We start from the raw sequence: 19753 nt of genomic DNA, 5'->3' as shown, positions 1-19753 counted from the left end.
ATTTGCTCAGTCCTGTCTGACTCTTTGCGACCCCATGGACTGCAGCACGCCAGGCAGCCCTGTCCATCACCAACTCCTGGAGTTTACTCAGACTCATGTCCATTGAGTCCATGATGCCATCCACCCACCTCATCCTCTGTCATCCCCTTCTCCTCCCACCTTCAATCTTTCCCAGCATCAGAGTCTTTTCCAAGAAATTAGTTCTTCCCATTAGGTAGCCAAAATATTGGAGTTTCAGCTTTAACATCAGTCCTTCCAAAGAATATTTAGGACTGATTTCCTTTAGGATGGATTGATTAGATCTCCTTGCAGTCCAAGAGACTCTTAAGGGTCTTCTCCAACACCACAGTTCAAAAGCATCAATTCTTCAGTGCTCAGCTTTCTTTATAGTCCAATTCTCATATCCATACATGATTAGTGGAAAAACCATAGCTTTGACTAGATGGACCTATGCCGGTAAAATAATGGCTCTGCTTTTTAATATGCTGACTAGGTGGGTCACAACTTTTCTTCCAAGGAGTAAGCGTCTTTTAATTTCATGGCTGCAGTCACCATCTGCAGTGATTTTGGAGCCCAAGAAAATAAAGTCTACCACTCTTTCCACTGTTTCCTATCTATTTGCTATGAAGTGATGAGACCGGATGCCATGATCTTAGCTTTCTGAATGTTGAGCTTTAAGCCAACTTTTTCACTCTCCTCTTTCACTTCTATCAAGAGGCTCTTTAGGTCTTCTTCACTTTCTGCCATAAGGGTGGTATCATCTGCATATCTGAGGTTATTGATATTTCTCCCATCAATCCTGATTCCAGCTTGTGCTTCATACAGCCTGGCATTTCTAATGATGTACTCTGTGTATAAATTAAATAAGCAGGGTGACAATATACAGCCTTGACATACTCCTTTTCCTATTTGGAACCAGTCTGTTGTTCCAAGTCCAGTTCTAACTGTTGCTTCTTGATCTGCGTACAGATTTTTTAAGAGGCAGGTCAGGTGGTCTGGTATTCCCATCTCTTTCAGAATTTTCCACAGTTGATTGTGATCCACACAGTCAAAGGCTTTGGCAAAGTCAATAAAGCAGAAATAGATGCTTTTCTGGAACTCTCTTGCTTTTTCAATCATCCAGCAGATGTTGACAATTTGATCTCTTGTTCCTCTGCCTTTTCTAAATCCAGCTTGAACATCAGGAGGTTCATGGTTCACATATTGTTGAAGCCTGGCTTGGAGAATTTTGAGCATTACTTTAATAGCATGTGAAGTGAAACAAAGTGAAGTGAAGTGAAGTTGCTCAGTCGTGTCCGACTCCTTTCGACCCCATGGACTATAGCCTACGACGCTCCTCTGTCCATGCAATTTTCCAGGCAAGAGTACTGGACTGGGTTGCCATTTCCTTCTCCAGCATGTGAGATGAGTGCAATTGTGTGATAGTTTGAGCATTCTTTGGCATTGCCTTTCTTTGGGATTGGAATGAAAACTGACTCTTTCCAGTCCTGTGGCCACTGCTGAGTTTTCCAAATTTGCTGCCATCTTAAGTGCAGCACTTTCACAGCATCATCTTTTAGGATTGGAAATAGCTCAACTGGAATTTCATCACCTCCACTAGCTTTGTTCATAGTGATGCTTCTTAAGGCCAACTTGACTTCAACATTCCAGGATGTCTGGCTGTAAGTGAGTGATCATAGCATCATGATTATCTAGGTCGTGAAGATCTTTTTTGTATAATTCTTCTGTGTATTCTTGTCACCTCTTCTTAATATCTTCTGCTACTGTTACCATACCATTTCTGTCCTTTATTGAGCCCATTTTTATATGAAATCAGAGAAGGCAATGGCACCCCACTCCAGTACTCTTGCCTGGAAAATCCCTTGGATGGAGGAGCCTGGTAGGCTGCAGTCCATGGGGTCGCTAAGAGTCGGACACGACTGAGCGACTTCACTTTCACTTTTCACTTTCATGCATTGGAGAAAGAAATGGCAACCCACTCCAGTATTCTTGCCTGGAGAATCCCAGGGAAGGGGGGGCCTGGTGGGCTGCCGTCTATGGGGTCACACAGAGTCGGACATGACTGAAGTGACTTAGCATAGCATTGTATGAAATATTCCCTTGGTATCTCTAATTTTCTTGAAGAGATCTCTAGTCTTTCCCATTCTATTGTTTTCCTCTATTTCTTTGCACCGATCACTGAGGAAGGCTTTCTTATTTTTCCTTACTATTCTTTGGAACTCTGCATTTAAATGGGTATAACTTTCCTTTTCTCCTTTGCTTTTTGCTTCTTTTCTTTTCACAGCTATTTGTAAGGCCTGCTCAAACAGCCATTTTGCTTTTTTATATTTCTTTTTCTTGGGGATGGTCTTCCTCCCCGTCTCCTGTACAGTGTCAAGAACCTCCACCTATAGTTCATCAGGCACTCTGTCTATCAGATCTAGTCCCTTAAATTTATTTCTCACTTCCACTGTATAATCATAAGGGATTTGATTTAGGTCATACCTGAATGGTCTAGTGGCTTTCCCTACTTTCTGGTTCCAAATAGGGAAAGGAGTACGACAAGGCTGGATATCGTCACCCTGCTTCTTTAACTTTGATGCAGAGTACATCATAAGAATGCTGGGCTGGATGAAGCACAAGCTGGGATCAAGATTTCCAGGAGAAATATTAATAACCTCAGATATGCAGATGATACCACCTTTATGGCAGAAAGAGAAGAGGAACAGAAGAGCCTCTTGATGAGAGTGAAAGAGGAGAGTGAAAAAGTTGGCTTAAAGCTCAACATTCAGAAAATGAAGATCATGGCATCTGGTCCCATCACTTCATGGGAAATAGATGGGGAAACAGTGGAAACATTGACAGACTTTATTTTGGGTGGCTCCAAAAATCACTGCATATGGTGACTGCAGCCATGAAATTAAAAGATGCTTGCTCCTTGGAAGAAAAGTTATGACCAATCTAGACAGCATATTTAAAAGTAGAGACATTACTTTGCCAACAAAGGTCCATCCAGTCAAACCTATGGTTTTTCCGGTAGTCATGTATGGTTGTGAGAGTTGGACTATAAAGAAAGCTGAGCACCAAAGAATTGATGCTTTTGAACTGTGGTGTTGGAGAAGACTCTTGAGAGTCCCTTGGACTGCAAGTAGATTAAACCAGTCCATCCTAAAGGAAATCAGTCCTGAATATTCATTGGAAGGACTGATGCTGAAGCTGAAACTCCAATACTTTTGCCACCTGATGGGAAGAACTGACTCATTGGAAAAGACTCTGATGCTGGGAAAGATTGAAGTTGGGAGGAGAAGGGGACGACAGAGGTTGAGGTCATTGGATGGCATCACCGAATCAATGAACATGAGTGTGAGTAAACTCCAGCCTGGCGTGCTGCAGTCCATGGGGTCACAAAGAGTTGGACATGACTGAGGGACTGAACTGAGGATGAGACTGAAAGAATCTGAGACAGGAAAGAAGGTAAGTGTACAACATTCTTTTGAGTAATTTGTCTACGAAGTGATAGACAAAGAAATTGTGGTTTTTAGAGAGAAGGATTTTTTCATGAGAGGTTTAAATATGTTATATGTTAAGAATCCAAATGAAGGACATGAAAAAGTTGAAACACATGAGAGTGACAGAGAGAGACACAGAGAGTGAGAGAAATGGAGAGAAGGAATGAGAATGATTAAGAACATTGATGTTTGAATTCCCTTTGAGCAGGAGGTATATATAACTCTTCCTTTACTCTCGAAGGAAAGGAGGTAAGGCTACGTGCATCAGTTGATCCATTTGTAGGAAGGTGAGAAAGCCTGCAATTGACAGCCTATAACCTTTCATGCAATAGGAGGAAAAGTTGTTTTCTGATATGGAAAAGAGACCCAGTAAACAGTTAGTGGAGGGAGAAGTTTGGAGGGAGAAATTTCTCACAGTGTGAGAAATGGAAGAATCAATGCATGAGAAAAATCAGATGGTATGGAGAACTTAATAGCATTCCAGACTATGAATTTGTAATGACACCATTTTTCTCAGTAGCAGTCAATAGTCCAAGTGAGGAGCAGAAAAGGAGAATTAAAAATGACTCGATGGGTGGTTTGCTTCTTCACAATGTCAACAGGGCTACAAAATCAAGGACAGTGGCAAAGAACACTGAAAAAGATTATCAAGGGAGAATAAGAATGAAACAGTATTTCAGGAGCCAAAGGAGATTTTCCTTTTAGAAGGACTAGGTGATGGACCATGGAGTCTAGTACACAGACTTCTGGAGGTAAGCAAAGCTACCTCCAGAATGATGGACTGTGTGAAAAGTCTGAGTTCAGAATGTTGGAGAGTAAGAAACTAAAAAAGATAGGAGATAAAATGCTCAGTAGCTGGTGTATTTACATTTATGTAACACTGTGACCTAAATATTGTTTAATATTAATTTATTGAATCCATATGGGCTTCCTGGGTAGCTCAAATGGTGAAGAATCTGCTTGCAATGTAAAAGACCTGGGTTCAATCCCTGGGTTGGGAAGATTCCTAGAGAAGGACATTGCAACCCCCTTCAATCTTGCCTAGAGAATTCCATGGATAGAGGAGCCTGGTGGGCTACAGTCCATGGAGTTGCAAAGACTCAGACATGACTGAGCAACTAACACTTTCATGAATTCATACAATAACCTTAAGAACCATTATCACGGTTATGAGGTTATGACCCCCAATATACAGATGAGGAAATCTGAGTCACAGAGAAATTTACTTGTCTGTGATCACACAGATACTAAGCAGTAGAGCTGGAATTTAAAGCTAGGCAATTTGTCCACAGAAGCTGTGCTGGTAATCAATATTTTGTGTTGCCTCCCCTTTCACATTTTAGATTTCAGAGTTGCTCTGGGCCAATATCTTTCAATCTTGGTTGCACCTTAGATTCACTGACCAAATCAAAATCTCTGAAAGTGGGATCAAGGGATTTGTGTTTTTATAAAGCTTCTCAGGTGATTGCAATGTGCAGACTAGGGTGAGAACCACTGATCTAGACCTAAATGAAGAAGCAGCAGAAGTTAATATGATCATGCTGTGCTGTGCCGTGTGCTTAGTCGCTCAGTCATATCCGACTCTTTGCAACCCCATGGACTGCAGCCTGCCAGGCTCTTCTGTCCATGGGATCCTGCAGACAAGAAAACAGGAGTGGGTTGCCATTCCCTCCTCCATGGGATCTTCCCAACCCAGAGATCAAACCCAGGTCTCCTGCGTTACAGGTGGATTCTTTACCATCTGAGCCACCAGGGAAGTCCAAATATGATCATATTGATAGACAAATCAAAGTGGAGGAAACCAGAGTCAAATGCTAACAAGAAAATGCTGCACCCAGGTAGGATATAGAAGAATTCAGAGTCTCTATGGACAATGAGATGGTATAGAGATTAAGAATGAGAAGAAAGACAAAAATTCAGATAATTATCTCTCTAGAGAATAGTGATGAACCTTAATGTCTAATTTCCAACTCACATCCTTGAGTATAGTAGCATTTATCTTCAGACTCAAAACAACATTAGAAAATTGAATGATCTTCCTGGGAGAAACCAGGCTTTAATGTGAGTGCCACACCCCAGAGTAAAGCTCTCTTCAGTTTGGTACTAGAGTATGTGGGGAGGGGCACACATACCTGTCTGCTTCTTCCACTAGTGCACCTAAAATGAAGCACACCTATCAAAAAACTCACACAACTACCTACAACACAAATGCCCTTAGAGGTGGAAGTGAAAATTTCTCAGTTGCGTCTGACTCTTTGCAACCCCATTGGCTATACAGTCCATGAAATTGTCCAGGCAAGAATACTGGAGTGAGTAGCCTTTCCCTTCTCCAGGGAATCTTCCCAACCCAGAAATCAAACCCAGGTCTCCCACAGGCAGATTCTTCACCAGCTGAGCCACCAGGGAAGCCCTTAGAGGTAACAAGCTTAAATAGCTGTGTAAGAAAACCATGCCAGCTGATCTAACTCTTATGAATGTTAGCAACCAACTGCAGATGATCAGATCATTTGTTTCCTTTCAACTAGGATGATATTAATTGTAGAACATATTATTTTATGTATCACAGAAAAAGCACTGCCAATTAAATTGTGGCATTTCTCTGATTTTAAGACGCACCCTGATTTCAGAGCAATTTTCATTTGAGTCGATTCTAATAAAGTGGATGAACCTAAAGCCTATTACACAAAGTGAAGTAAGTCAGAGAAAAACAAATATCATATATTAACGCATATATATGGAATCTAGAAAGAGGTACTGATGAACATATCTACAGGGCAGCAATGGAAATGCAGACACGGAGAATAGACTTTTAGACACAGTGGGGGAGGAAAAAGGTGGGATGATTTGAGAGAGTAGCATTGAAACATACACATTAGTAAGTGTTAGTTGCTCAGTCGTGCCCGACTCTTTGTGACCCCATGGACTGCAGCCTACCAGGCTCCTGTGTCCATGAGATTTTCCAGGCAAGGATACTGGAGTGGGTTGCCATTTCCTTCTCCAGGGGATCTTCCCAACCCAGGATTGAATCCCGGTCTCCTGTGCTGCAGGCAGATTCTTTACTGACTGAGCTACAATGGAAGCCCAACATACACATTACCATCTGTAAAATAGATAGTCAGCAGGAATTTATTGTATGAAACAGGGAACCCAAAGCCAGTTTTCTGTGACCACCTAGAGGGGTGCGATGAGAAGGGAGGTGGAAGGGAGGTTTAAGAAGGAGGGGACATATGTATACCTATGGTTGATTCATGTTGATGTATAGTAGAAACCATCACAATATTGTAATAACCCTCCATTTAAAAATAAAATAAAATTAAAAAAATAATAAAGTATTTAGAACAAAAAAATCTTAAAGAAAAGATTAAGTGTCTTAAATTGACTTCATTCAGAATTTAGGAAAAATAGTGGCACAAAAATGAAGGAAAATAAACTAAACCATTGACCTCAAAAGAAAGAATAAATCAAAGCTTGAAAGTATTTTATTACATATGCTCAGAAAGGTTTAAGAAAATATTGACTCCAAAAAGTAAAAATAGGATACTAAATCAAAATAAAGAAATCTGAGTGTAAGAAAGAGGTTTTAGAAATTTAGAATTGGATTAACCAAATTTTTTTTAATTGGGAAAGACACCATAATACAGTCGAAGAAATTTCCCACAGTATAAATCAACACAGAAAAGGATACAGAATTTAATAGAAAAGCCTAAGGTTAGAAAAGTATTGCATGATATCTAACACGTACCTAATGCCTGTCCTACAAAAAAAGAACAGAGAACATGAAAGAGAGCAGTAAGATTTTAAAAGATGGAGTATATGGTTTAGAGCTAAAGTACTACCCAAGTTTTCAGATTCAGGGTGGATAGAATGCCAAGCAGGATGAATGAAAATTAAAATTTCAAAGACAGAGGGGAAAAAAAATCCCCAAAGTTTTCAAGAAAAAAATAGGGAAGAGTGTTAATAAACAGAATAACAGACAGGTCACCATCCAAAGTCTAATCAATATCATAGAATTCCAAAAGGCAATGCAGCAAATGCCTTCAAACTTACAGACACACACACACACACACACACACATGCGCGCAAATGCCATATAACCTTGAAGTACTATACTCAGCTAAAATATTGGCAAAGCAGTAGGGTAAAGTCACAGTATTTTAGTCATGAATATACTTCATATCTTTTACCCACCATTTCTGGAAAATATTTCTTGTGGAAGTACTAGAGCAAACTTCTTGTCTGTATGGCATTTGTACATGTGTTTGTGTGTGTGTGTGTGTGTGTGTGTGTGTGTGCAATTTGACATGTCATTTTTGTTCAGTTGCTAAGTCGTATCTGACTCTTTGCAACCCCATGGGCTGCAGCACACTAGGCTTTTCTGTTCTCCACTATCTCCCAGAATTTGCTCAAATTCACGTCCATTGAGTAGGTGATGCTATCTAACCATCTCATCCTCTGTCACCCCCTTCTCCTTTTGTCTTCAATCTTTCCCAGCATCAGGGTCTTTTCCAATGAGTCAGCTCTTTGCTTCAGCTGATCAAACTTTAAAACCTACTCTTTTAGGTTATAAAGTTAATGATGAAAATGCTAAAAAAATTTTAAATGAACATGAAGCAAAATCATATACATGGACTAAATTCTTCATCTTTATCTTTCAGAGTTGATAGGTAAGAGACAACTGTTTAGATTTGTTAAATAAAACAGTAGAATTATATTATTTACAGTAACAGAACTCATCAATAGATCTAAAAATAAAATTGTCCAAAATGGGTTACTTACGAGTGGGACTGCAGGAGAGGTAGAAAGAGAATTTGTTTTTATTTCAGGCTTATATATGATGCTTAGGCTTTTATTACCACTGCTTTTATAATAAAAAAAAATGAACAGTAAAGATGATAGCAAAGGTAGTTGGCTGTAAGCAATTCCCAGTTTCCCACATCTATAAAATAAACCTCAATAACTGATGTGCAGATAATCTGTAAACCTGATTACAACCAGTAGCTTCCACATCTTCTGCATTGTCACAATAGCTTATTTTGGTATCCACTACCACAAAACAGACAGAATTGATGTTTCACTTCTTTTTCTATGGTCCCCTACTGCAAGTTCTAACGAGCAGCGAAATGTCCAAAAGGACAGCCACTATAGGAAGGAAGAGAAGAACATTCTAAAGACCTTACTGATCCTCTGACTTAAAATAAATCCCCAAATAATTGGAGCTGACTGTTTCACAGAGTTCATGACCACCAGAATTCAGAGCCCTTATAACACATCTGGAAGGATGTATTTCTTTATGAATCTGCTAGCAATTTAACATGGCCTATCACATAATGAAGCTGATTTTGAGGTCAGAGTTTAGGTATACCTACTATAAAACTGCATCAGCTGTAATAAGGTTTCAATAGCCAGGTCCAGGGCAAGAGTTAGGAGGTGAGCTATGGACACACTGCATCGCAGGTGGGGCTCAACCATACTCTCCTGACTGAGGCGCACGTAGATTCAAACCATGTTTTCATCTATCTCCTGCATAATCTCTGATGCTGATCCCTGTATTAAACAAGTACCAAATGACTGTTTAGTGATCAACTGAGTGGAATGTCATGCGAAAGAACAAGAAATCCTACCGGTTAATATAAGAGGGCAGACGAGAAAAGCTTACCTTCCCATCTGCTGCCTCCGGCACTCATTAGTCACCTTGGCTTTCAGGAAATGGCAGGCAGATATAAGAGCTGGTGGAAATGGAAGTATGGAAAAAGGAAGAAATGGAAAGGTGAGTCCTGTGCCTGAGCAATCACGACATGTGCTCTTGATGACTGCTCCACAGACAAGCATGTATTTGTGCTTCCCAAGTTCCTGCCTCCAAATCAGAACCAGAGGAGGCAAGTGTATGGAAATGTTAGAATAATGTGTTATTGCTGTTTCTAGATATTAATATTCAGAAATTTTGAGGTCTAATCTCAGAATAACCTACTATGAGATCAAGAAAATCTACTTTTTAGTGATTACAACATGGCTAGTCACATCTGGTTTAATTTTCTATTACCTGATAAAATAACAAAACACCATATTATGTACCAGGCTCCTGAAAATCTTAGTACAGGTTAGAATAGCAAGGTTTTCCTCTAGCAGTTATTGAAATGTGTACAATTTAACACTGCAGGGAAAGGTAAATTCTAGTGTCTTGGTGACAAAAAGAGTAGTAAGTTTAAGTATTATATTTGGAGCCAGGCGACATTTTGCTGAATCTAGTACTGCCACTGTTTTGTGATTATTACCTATGAGTGATTTTTTTTATATTTAAAGAGATATATCAGACAGTCTCTCCTTTACAGTATCTAAGTTTACATAGTTCTATATGTATTTTGGAGGATAATTTCTTAATACAGAGAGTTGAAATGTAAGTGTGGATTACAAGTGGATTCATGATAGAGTTAATTATTGAAGAAAATAGAGAGGAGAACATGGTTGTGACTAGATATTTAGCTGGTAAAGCTCAGAAGATGGACTTAGTAACTGAATAACGCATAACAATAACTTATTTGATTCAATTATAGTTTTAACCCTCAGATTTTCTTGCAGTCATGTCATATTCATTACAATAGAATGTGTCAGGCTGCAGAAGACTACACAAGATCTGAAGAGAAACAAGAGAGAGAAAGACCTTGAGTTTTAGTGTCAAATTCTTTGGAGGAGAAATTAATACAGTATAGAAAGTAGAGGCAATAAGAACTTACTATAAGAATCAGGGAACTTTTTTTTTGGTGAGGTTAATGGACAAAAGGAAGGAGAAAAGGGAAGTAAAAGGGTATTTCACCTTAATTAATTAAAAAAAATAGCAAGGAGATGAGAAGAACCAGAGGTCAAAAATCCTTGACTAAAGGAATCAATATCCTCCTCATTCCACCACCATCACTTTCATTTCTTAACTTCATAGCCAATTACTTGCCACAAGGTGATACTTAAAGACTTAAATTCAGTGTTCCAATGCAACAGAAATAAAAACAAAAGTAAACAAATGGAACCTAATCAAACTTATAAGCTTTTGTATAGCAAAGCAAGCCATAAACAAAATGAAAACACCATCTATGGTCTGGGAGAAAATACTTGCAAATGATACGACCGACAAGGGCTTAATTACAAAATATACAAACAGCTCATCCAAGTCAATAACAACAATAAATCAAATTTAAAAATGGGTAGAAGACCTAAATAATATTTAGCCAAAGAAGTCATACAGATGGCCAACAGACATATAAAAAGATTTTCAATATTGCGCTAATTATTAGAGAAATGCAAATCAAAACTACAATGAGATAGCAACTCACATTGCTCAGAATGGCCATCATTAAAAAGTTTACCAAGAACATGTTGGAGAGAGTGTGGAGAAAAGGAACCCTCTTACACTGTTGGTAGGAATATAAGTTCTAGCATGTTCAGTCGTGTCTGACTCTGCAGCCACATGGACTGTTGCCCATTAGTCTATTCTGCCCATGCAATTTTCTAGGCAAGAAAACTGGAGCAAGTTGTCATTTCCTCCTCCAAGGGATCTTCCCAACCCAGAGATCTAACCTGCATCTACTGCATTGCTGTGAAATCTTTACAGCTGAGTCACCAGGGATTATCTGTAAGTTGGTACAGCCACTATAGAAAATACTATGGAGGTTCTTCAAAAAACTAAAAATAGAGTTGTCATATGATCCAACAATCTCACTCCTGGGCAGATATCCATAGAAAACTAATTCAAAAAGATATGTGCAACCCAGTGTTCATAGCAGCACTACTTACAATAGCCAAGATATGGAAGCAACCTAAATGTCCATTGGTAGACGAATGGATAAAGACGATGTAGTGTATATATATATATATATATATATGTGTGTGTGTGTGTGTGTGTGTGTATATGCATATATATATATACAATGAAATATTACTCAGTCACAAAAAAGGAGGAAATAATTTCATATATAGCAACATAGATATACCTAGAAATTATCATACTAAGTGCAGTAAGCCAGACAAAGACAAATATCATATGATATCACTTATATCTGAAATCTAAAATATGATATAAATGAACTTATTTACAAAATAGACATATAGAAAACAAACATAGAGTTACCAAAAGGGAAAGAAGATGGGGGAGGGATAAATCAGGAGTTTAGAATTAGCAGATACAAATACTATTTATAAAATAGATAAACAAAAAGGTCCTACTGTAAAGGCAGGGAACTATATTTAAGATCTTGTAATAAACCATAATGGAAAAGAATATTAAAAAAAACCTTTGATTCAACCCATAATCCACAAAAATTATAAAATTTCAACTGGAATAATTTTTTGCCCATTTCTTCTGTTAGTCAGATTTTCCAGGCTCTTCTATCACAAGAACCTGAAGAGACCTTGTATCTGAGAATCGAGTATTATCCATAACAATGCACAGATTCTAACATACTGAAATGTTCATTTTATCTCAAGGAGTGCCGTATACAAGAAATGTCATCAAAATACCTAACTTAGGAGAAAGTTCGGTTGAATTATCAAAAGAGATATTCTTCAGGTTTTAAAGAATGTATATGGGACTCTCCTCCGTATAACAATCTATAGGATAGATTGAGTAACTTCCTCTGAAAGGAATAGATTGTTTAATTATTTGGGCAGTTGGTAATACACTGTCTTGAGCCTTTGCTTTTAGTAATCTCTTCAACTGAGTTAAATATTTTAACTAAATATTTTTAGTTAAATCTCACATCTAAGTTCAGTGAGAGCAAAGACGACTTCTTTTAATTATTTGTGTTGCACAAGTCCTGTACCTAGTATAACAGGTTCTCAATCATCAAATGAGTGCTTGGATTGACTGACCAATAATTTATCTAACAACATAGAAATTCTGATTTCATCACTCTGGTTATTCCTGTACTTCATTTGTTCCTTTATTATTATGTATGAATATCAGATTCCTGGAACTGTTTTAATGAATAGATGAGAATCATTTCTAATAAACATTTTCTATTTGTATGTAAACAGATAATAGCAAAGGCCTTGAAAATACTTTATCTTCTGTAATCCTGTCTGCTTTATGAAAATGTTTGGCAAAGATAGGTTTGTAGACATTACTAATATAAAAATCTAAACCCATGTGTCCAAATTAATAGGTTATACATGCAATAACAGTTTTTACTGAAATGTAAATAATTTATTTAATCCCAACTCCTAAGTGTTATAATACAAATGATTTTTGAAAGTGTTTATCCAACTTTTGATATAGATCAATAATTTTCAAAAAATTTTGACAGCAGTGGGAATTTTTAAAAATAAAATTTATACAAATATCTTCAAGCAAAATTGATAATCTGTTATGATAGTGAAATCATTTCATTATAACCTAATTGAAACAACTCATAAATTAAGGAGAACAAGGCTTTATATGAAAAGGAAAAATTTAATCAGTAACTGTAAAATCTTAGTCTCAACAGTATATTTTATTTCCAGAATTTATTTTAGTATGAGTAGTGGGAAAAAAATCTGACAAGGTTAAAAAGTAACAAAAGAATAATAGTTGAACTTTTTTTAGATATTGCTTTTCTAAAAAAATTAGGATATTTCTCTTTTAAGTCCATCCAGAAACTTAAAAGCAGATGAATCGGAAGATCTTTTACACAGAAGTATATACACTAAAATTATCAAAACAATAGAATTGTCCTAAAATGATTTGACTAATTATCTACTCCTAATAATCATACTATTGTAACAATTTTTAAAAAACATTTGCTATAATGTCTGGAATACATTGGTGGTATGATTCTGCAATTGACTCATCAGTTAGCAAGGCCTAATCAAACGTAATTGACTCAGATAATGCAAATCACTTATAGCTGAATCAAAAATTACTCTCTCAGAGGCAGTGAAGATCACTTGCTTTTCGTGAGACAAAGCTCACTTACTGCAGGGGTGGAGACAGTTCCTGTGCAACTAAAAGGTAGGTACACTAAAAAACTAGAGCAAGAACAAGCATACAACATGCTCTGTCTGATCTTTTCAAAAGGACTTTTACACCATTCTCTCCTCTAGTTTTTTGCCAAGTGTCAGTTCAGTCACTCAGTCATGTCTGACTCTTTGCCACCCCACGGACTGCAGTACACAAGGCTTCCCTGTCCATCACCAACTCCCAGAGCTTGCTCAGACTCATGTCCATTGAGTCGTTGATGCCATCCAACCATATCGTCCCCTTCTTATCCTGCTTTCAATCTTTCTCAGAATCTGGGTCTTTTCAAATGAGTCAGTTCTTTGCATCGGGTGGCCAAAGTACTGGAGTTCCAGCTTCAGCATCAGTCCTTCCAATGAATATTCAGGACTGATTTCCTTTAGGATTGACTGGTTGGATCTCCTTGCAGTCCAAGGGACTCCCAAGAGTCTTCTCCAACACCACAGTTCAAAAGCATCAATTCTTCTGTGCTCAGGTTTCTTTATAGTCCAACTCTCACATCTATACATGACCACTGGAAAACTCATAGCTTTGACTAGATGGACCTTTGTCAGCAAAACAATGTCTCTGCTTTTTAATATGCTATCTAGATTGGTCATAACTTTTCTTCCAAGGAGCAACTATCTTAATTTCATGGCTGCAGTCATCATACACAGTGATTTTGGAGCCCAAGAAAATAAACCCTCTCACTGTTTCCCCATCTGTTTGCCATGAAGTTATGGGACTGGATGCCATGGTCTTAGTTTTTGAATGTTGAGTTTTAAGCCAGCTTTTTCACTCTCCCGGTGGGCTACAGTCCATGGGATCACAAAGAGTCGGACAAGACTGAGCGACTTCACTTTCACTTTCACTTTCACTCTCCTTCCTCTTCCACTTTCATCAAGAGGCTCTTTAGTTCTTCTTTGCTTTCTGCCATAAGGGTGGTGTCATCTGCATATCTGAGGTTATTGATATTTCTCCCAGCAATCTTGATTTCAGCTTGTGGTTCATCCAATCTCGTATTTCACATGATATACTCTGCATATAAATTAAATAAGCAGGGTGACAATAGCCAGCCTTGACGTACTCCTTTCCCTATTTGGAACCAGTCCGTTGTTCCATGTCCAGTTCTAACTGTTGCTTCTTGACCTGTATACAGATTTCTCAGAAGGCAGGTAAGGTGGTCTGGTACTCCCATCTCTTGAAGACTTTTCCACAGTTTGTTGTGATCCATACAGTCAAAGGCTTTGGTGTAGTCAATGAAGCAGAAATAGATATTTTTCTGGAATTCTCTTGCTTTTTCTATGATCCAACAGATGTTGGCAATTTGATCTCTGGTTCCTCTGCCTTTTCTAAATCCAGCTTGAACATCTGGACATTCTCAGTCCATGTACTTTTGAAGCCTGCTGCTGCTGCTGCTGCTAAGTTGCTTCAGTCATGTCCAACTCTGTGCAACCCCATAGACAGCAGCCCACTAGGCTCCTCTGTCCCTGGGATTATCCAGGCAAGAACACTGGAGTGGGTTGCCATTTCCTTCTCCAATGCATGAAAGTGAAAAGTGAAAGTGAAGTCGCTCAGTCATGCCTGACTCTTAGCGACCCCATGGACTGGAGCCTACCAGGCTCCTCCATCCATGGGATTTTCCAGGCAAGAGTACTGGAGTGGGGTGCTATTGCCTTCTCCAACTGTTGAAGCCTAGCTTGGAGAATTTTCAGCATTACTTTGCTAGTGTGTGAGATTAGTGCAATTGTGTGGTAGTTTGAACCACAATCACAGAAAACTAACCAAACATGGGTCAGAACCTTGTCCAACTCAGTGGAACTATGAGCCATGCCTTGTAGGACCACCCAAGATGGACAGGCCATGGTGGAGAGTTCAGAGAAAATGTGGTCCACTGGAGAAGGAAATAGCAAACCACTTTAATATTCTTGCCTTGAGAAACCCATAAACAGTTTGAAAAGGTAAAAAATATGACACTAAAAGATGAACTTCCCATGTCGGTAGGTGCCCAATGTGCTACTGGAGAAATACCTCTGGAAAGAATGAAGAAGCTGAGCCAAAGCAAAACAACGCCCAGCTGTGGATGTGACAAGTGATGGAAGTAAAGTCCAATGCTGTAAGGAACAATATTGCATAGGAACCAGGAATGTTAAATCCATGAGTCAAGGTAAACTGGAAGAGGTTATATAGATGGCAAGAGTGAACATCAACACGCTAGGAATCAGTGAACTAAAATGGACTGGAATGAGCAAATTTAATTTGGATAATCATTACATCTACTATTGTGGTCAAGAATCCCTTGGAAGAAATGAAGTAGCCCTCATAGTCAACAAAAGAGTCCAAAATGCAGTACTTGGGTGCAGTCTCAAAAACAACAGAATGATCTCTGTTCATTTGGAAGGAAAAGCATTCAATATCACAGTAATCCAGGTCTATGTCTCAACCACTAATGCCATAGAAGCTGAAGTTGAATGGTTCTAAGAAGACCTACAAGAACTTCTAGAACTAATACCAAAAAAAGATGTCCTTTTCATCTTAGGGGACTGGAATGCAAAAAGTAGGAAGTCAAGAGATACCTGGAGTAACAGGTAAGTTTGGCCTTGGAGTACAGAATGAAGCAGGGCAAAGGCTAACAGAATTTTGTCAAAAGAATGCACTGGTCATAGCAAATACCCTCTTCCAACAACACAAGAGATGACTCTACACAGGGACATAACCATGTTGTCAATACTGAAATCAGATTTTTTGCAGCCGAAGATGGAGAAGCTCTATACAGTCAGCAAAAACAAGACTGGGAGCAGACTGTGGCTCAGATCTGGAACTCCTTATTGCTAAATTCAGCCTTAAAGAAAGTATGGAAACCCACTAGACCATTCAGGTATGACCTAGACTTCCATGGTGGCTCAGACAGTAAAGCGTCTGTCTACAATGTGGGAGACCTGGGTTCGATCCCTGGGTCAGGAAGATCCCCTAGAGAAGGAAATGGCAATCCACTCTAGTTACTATTGCCTGGAAAATCCCATGGACAGAGGAGCTTGGTAGGCTACAGTCCATGCGGTCGCAAAGAGTCGGACATGACTGAGTGACTTCACTTTCCTTTAGGATTATACAGTGGAAGTGACAAATAGATTGAAGGGACTCAATCTGATAGACAGAGAGCCTGAAGAACTATGCAGAGAGGTTCAAAACATTGTACAGGATACCATGATTGAAACAACCACAGGAAAAAGAAATTCAAAAAAGCAAAATGGTTGCCTGAGGAGGCCTTACAAATAGCTGAGACAAGACATGAAAGGCAAAGGAGAAAAGGAAAGATACACCCATCTGAATGCATAGTTCCAATGAATAACAAGGAGAAATTAGATAGCCTCTTAAGTGATCAATGCAAAGAAATAGAGGAAAACAAAATGAGAAAGATGAGATCTCTTAAAGAAAATTAGAGATACCAAGAGAATATTTCATGCAAAGATGGGCACAATAAAGGACAGAAATGGTATGGACCTAACAGAAGCAGAAGATATTAAGAAGAAATAGCAAGAATACACAGAAGAACTATACAAAAAAGATCTTAATTACCCTGATAATCATGTGTGTGCACTCACCTAGAGCCAGACATCCTGAAGTGCGAAGTCAAGTGGGTCTTAAGAAGCATCACTAAGAACAAAGCTAGTGAAGGTGATGGAATTCCAGGTGAGCTATTTCAAATCTTAAAAGATGATTCTGTGAAAGGGCTGCACTCAATATGCCAGCAAATTTGGAAAACTCAGCAGTGGCCACAGGACTGGAAAAGGTCAGTTTTCATTCCCATCCCAAAGAAAGGCAATGCCAAAGAATGCTCAAGCCACCACACAATTGCCAAGTACAATGGATGTAAGTGGTTTTGGTACACTCCAATATACAGACTAAGGATGTCTTAAAAAATAGAAATTCCATTAAAATACTGCATGATACATTTTATAAGAATTTAGGAAATGAACATACATTAGTAATTCTAAGAGTTGATAAACAGAATTTGTTGTATTCTCATCATTTACTGGTGGTTTCTCATAAAATGAAACATACTTTTACCATTTGATCCCACCATCTGTCCTTGATATTTAACCAAGTAGCTGAAAACTTATGTCCAAGCAGAAATCTGCATTAAAATGTTTATGGAAACTTTATTCATAATTGCCTGAACTTGAAAGCAACCAAGGTGTCCTTCAGTAGGTGAACTGATAAATAAACTATGGTACATCTAGACAGTAGAGTATTATTCAAAGCCAAAAAGAAAAAAAGTATCAAGCTATGAAAAGACATGGAGAAGACTTAAATGTAATTATTAAGTGAAGGATGGCAATCTTAAAAGCATACATACTGTCTGATTTCAACTAAATTACATTCTAGAAAAGGCTGATTGTGGAGACAACACAAAAAAGCAGGGCTTGTCAGGGATTGGGGGAAAGGATGGACTTCCCTGATGGCTAAAGCAGTGAAGAATCTGTCTGCAGTGCAGGAGACACGAGTTCAATCCCTGGGTCAGAAAGATCCCCTGTAGGAGAAAATAGCAACCTATTCCAATATTATTGCCTGGAAAATTTCATGAAAGAGGAGCCTGGCAGACTACAGCCCATGGGTTGGCAAAGACTGAGCACATGACTGAGGGATTATTAGGGATAACTGGGAAGAGCACAGAGGACTTTTAGGACAGTGAAACTATTCTGTATAGTAATACTATGGTGGTAGATGCATATCGTTATAAATTTATCCAAACCCATAGAATTCAGAATACCAACACTGGAACCTAATATAAACTATGGACTTGGGGCAATGATATGTTGGTGTAACTTCATCAGTTGTAACAAATGTACCAATCTAGGGGCTTCCCAGGTGGCACTAGTGGTAAAGTATCTGCTTGCCAATGCAGAAAATGTAAGCGACACGGGTTCAATCCCTGGGTCAGGAAGATCCCCTGGAGGAGGGCATGGCTACTCACTCCAGTACTCTTGCCTGGAGGATTCCATGAACAGAGAGGCCTGATGAGCTATAGTACATAGGGTTTCAAAGAGTCAGACACTGCAGCAGTGACTTAGCAGGCAGGCAGGTACCAGTCTGTTCAGTTCGGTTCAGTTCAGTCTCTCAGTCGTGTCCGACTCTTTGCGACCCCATGAACCATAGCATGTCAGGCCTCCCTGTCCATCACCAATTCCCGGAGTCCATCCAAACCCATGTCCATTGAGTCAGTGATGCCATCCAACCATCTCATCCTCTGTTGTCCCCTTCTCCTCTGGCCCTCAACCTTTCCCAGCATCAGGGTCTTTTCAAATGATTCAGCTCTTCGCATCAGGTGAAGAAAGTACTGGAGTTTCAGCTTCAACATCGGTCCTTCCAATGAACACCCAGGACTGATCTCCTTTAGAATGGACTTGTTGGATCTCCTTGCAGTCCAAGGGACTCTCAAGAGTCTTCTCCAACACTGCAGTTCAAAAGCATCAATTCTTCTGTGCTCAGGTTTCTTTATAGTCCAACTTATGGATATAGTCATATCCATACATGACCACTGAAAAAACCATAGCCTTGACTAGAAGGACTTTTGTTAACAAAGTACTGTCTCTGCTTTTCAATATGCTGTCTAGGTTGGTCATAATTTTCCTTACCAGTCTGTTAGGGGATATTGAAAATGAGGAATGCTTTACATGTAGGGGCAGTGAGCAATACTGCCATGAACCTAAAATTGCTCTAAAATAAAGATTCAAAAAAGTTCTTATTCCCTTAAAAAATAGACATTAGCTGTGATTCCTGGGTCCTTTGAAGTAAGAGGTGTGTGTGTATGTGTGAGTTGTCTGTAGCCTGGTTGTATAGATACGGTGTTACTTTACTGGCATCCTTGTAATATGACCTGGGTTTCACCTAGCTGTGGTAGTTTATTGCTGGCTCCTTTCATCAGGGGCTTTGTGGATTGCTCAGACATCCCCTCTTCTCAGTTTCTGGGGATCTCCTCTCGAAGCTCCCTCTATAGTAAAAATGCATCTCCTGAAGCTGATAACTTTATTGTTCCATTAGCCTTAGGTCTGTCTGTTAGCTGAGATCTCCTGGCTCATCTTAGATCTCTTAAAGTGCATCTAAGAATACTCCAAGCAAGGTCCTCCAGAGAGTCCACACTAGATCCATGGGAAACATTCACAGGTCTTTAGCCCATCAAACTCTGGGCATGCAGGCTGTCCCTGCCATAGCTATTTCTCATTTTGTTTTTTTATGTAAACAAGCAACTTCAGACGTGGCCTTCTGCTCAATCCTCAAGACGATATCAGACACCGCTTTACTGTTC

The sequence above is a fragment of the Bubalus kerabau genome, chromosome 2, assembly GCF_029407905.1.
Source record: "Bubalus kerabau isolate K-KA32 ecotype Philippines breed swamp buffalo chromosome 2, PCC_UOA_SB_1v2, whole genome shotgun sequence".
In the NCBI taxonomy this organism is placed as follows: Eukaryota; Metazoa; Chordata; class Mammalia; order Artiodactyla; family Bovidae; genus Bubalus; species Bubalus kerabau.
This window is presented reverse-complemented; position numbering follows the sequence as displayed.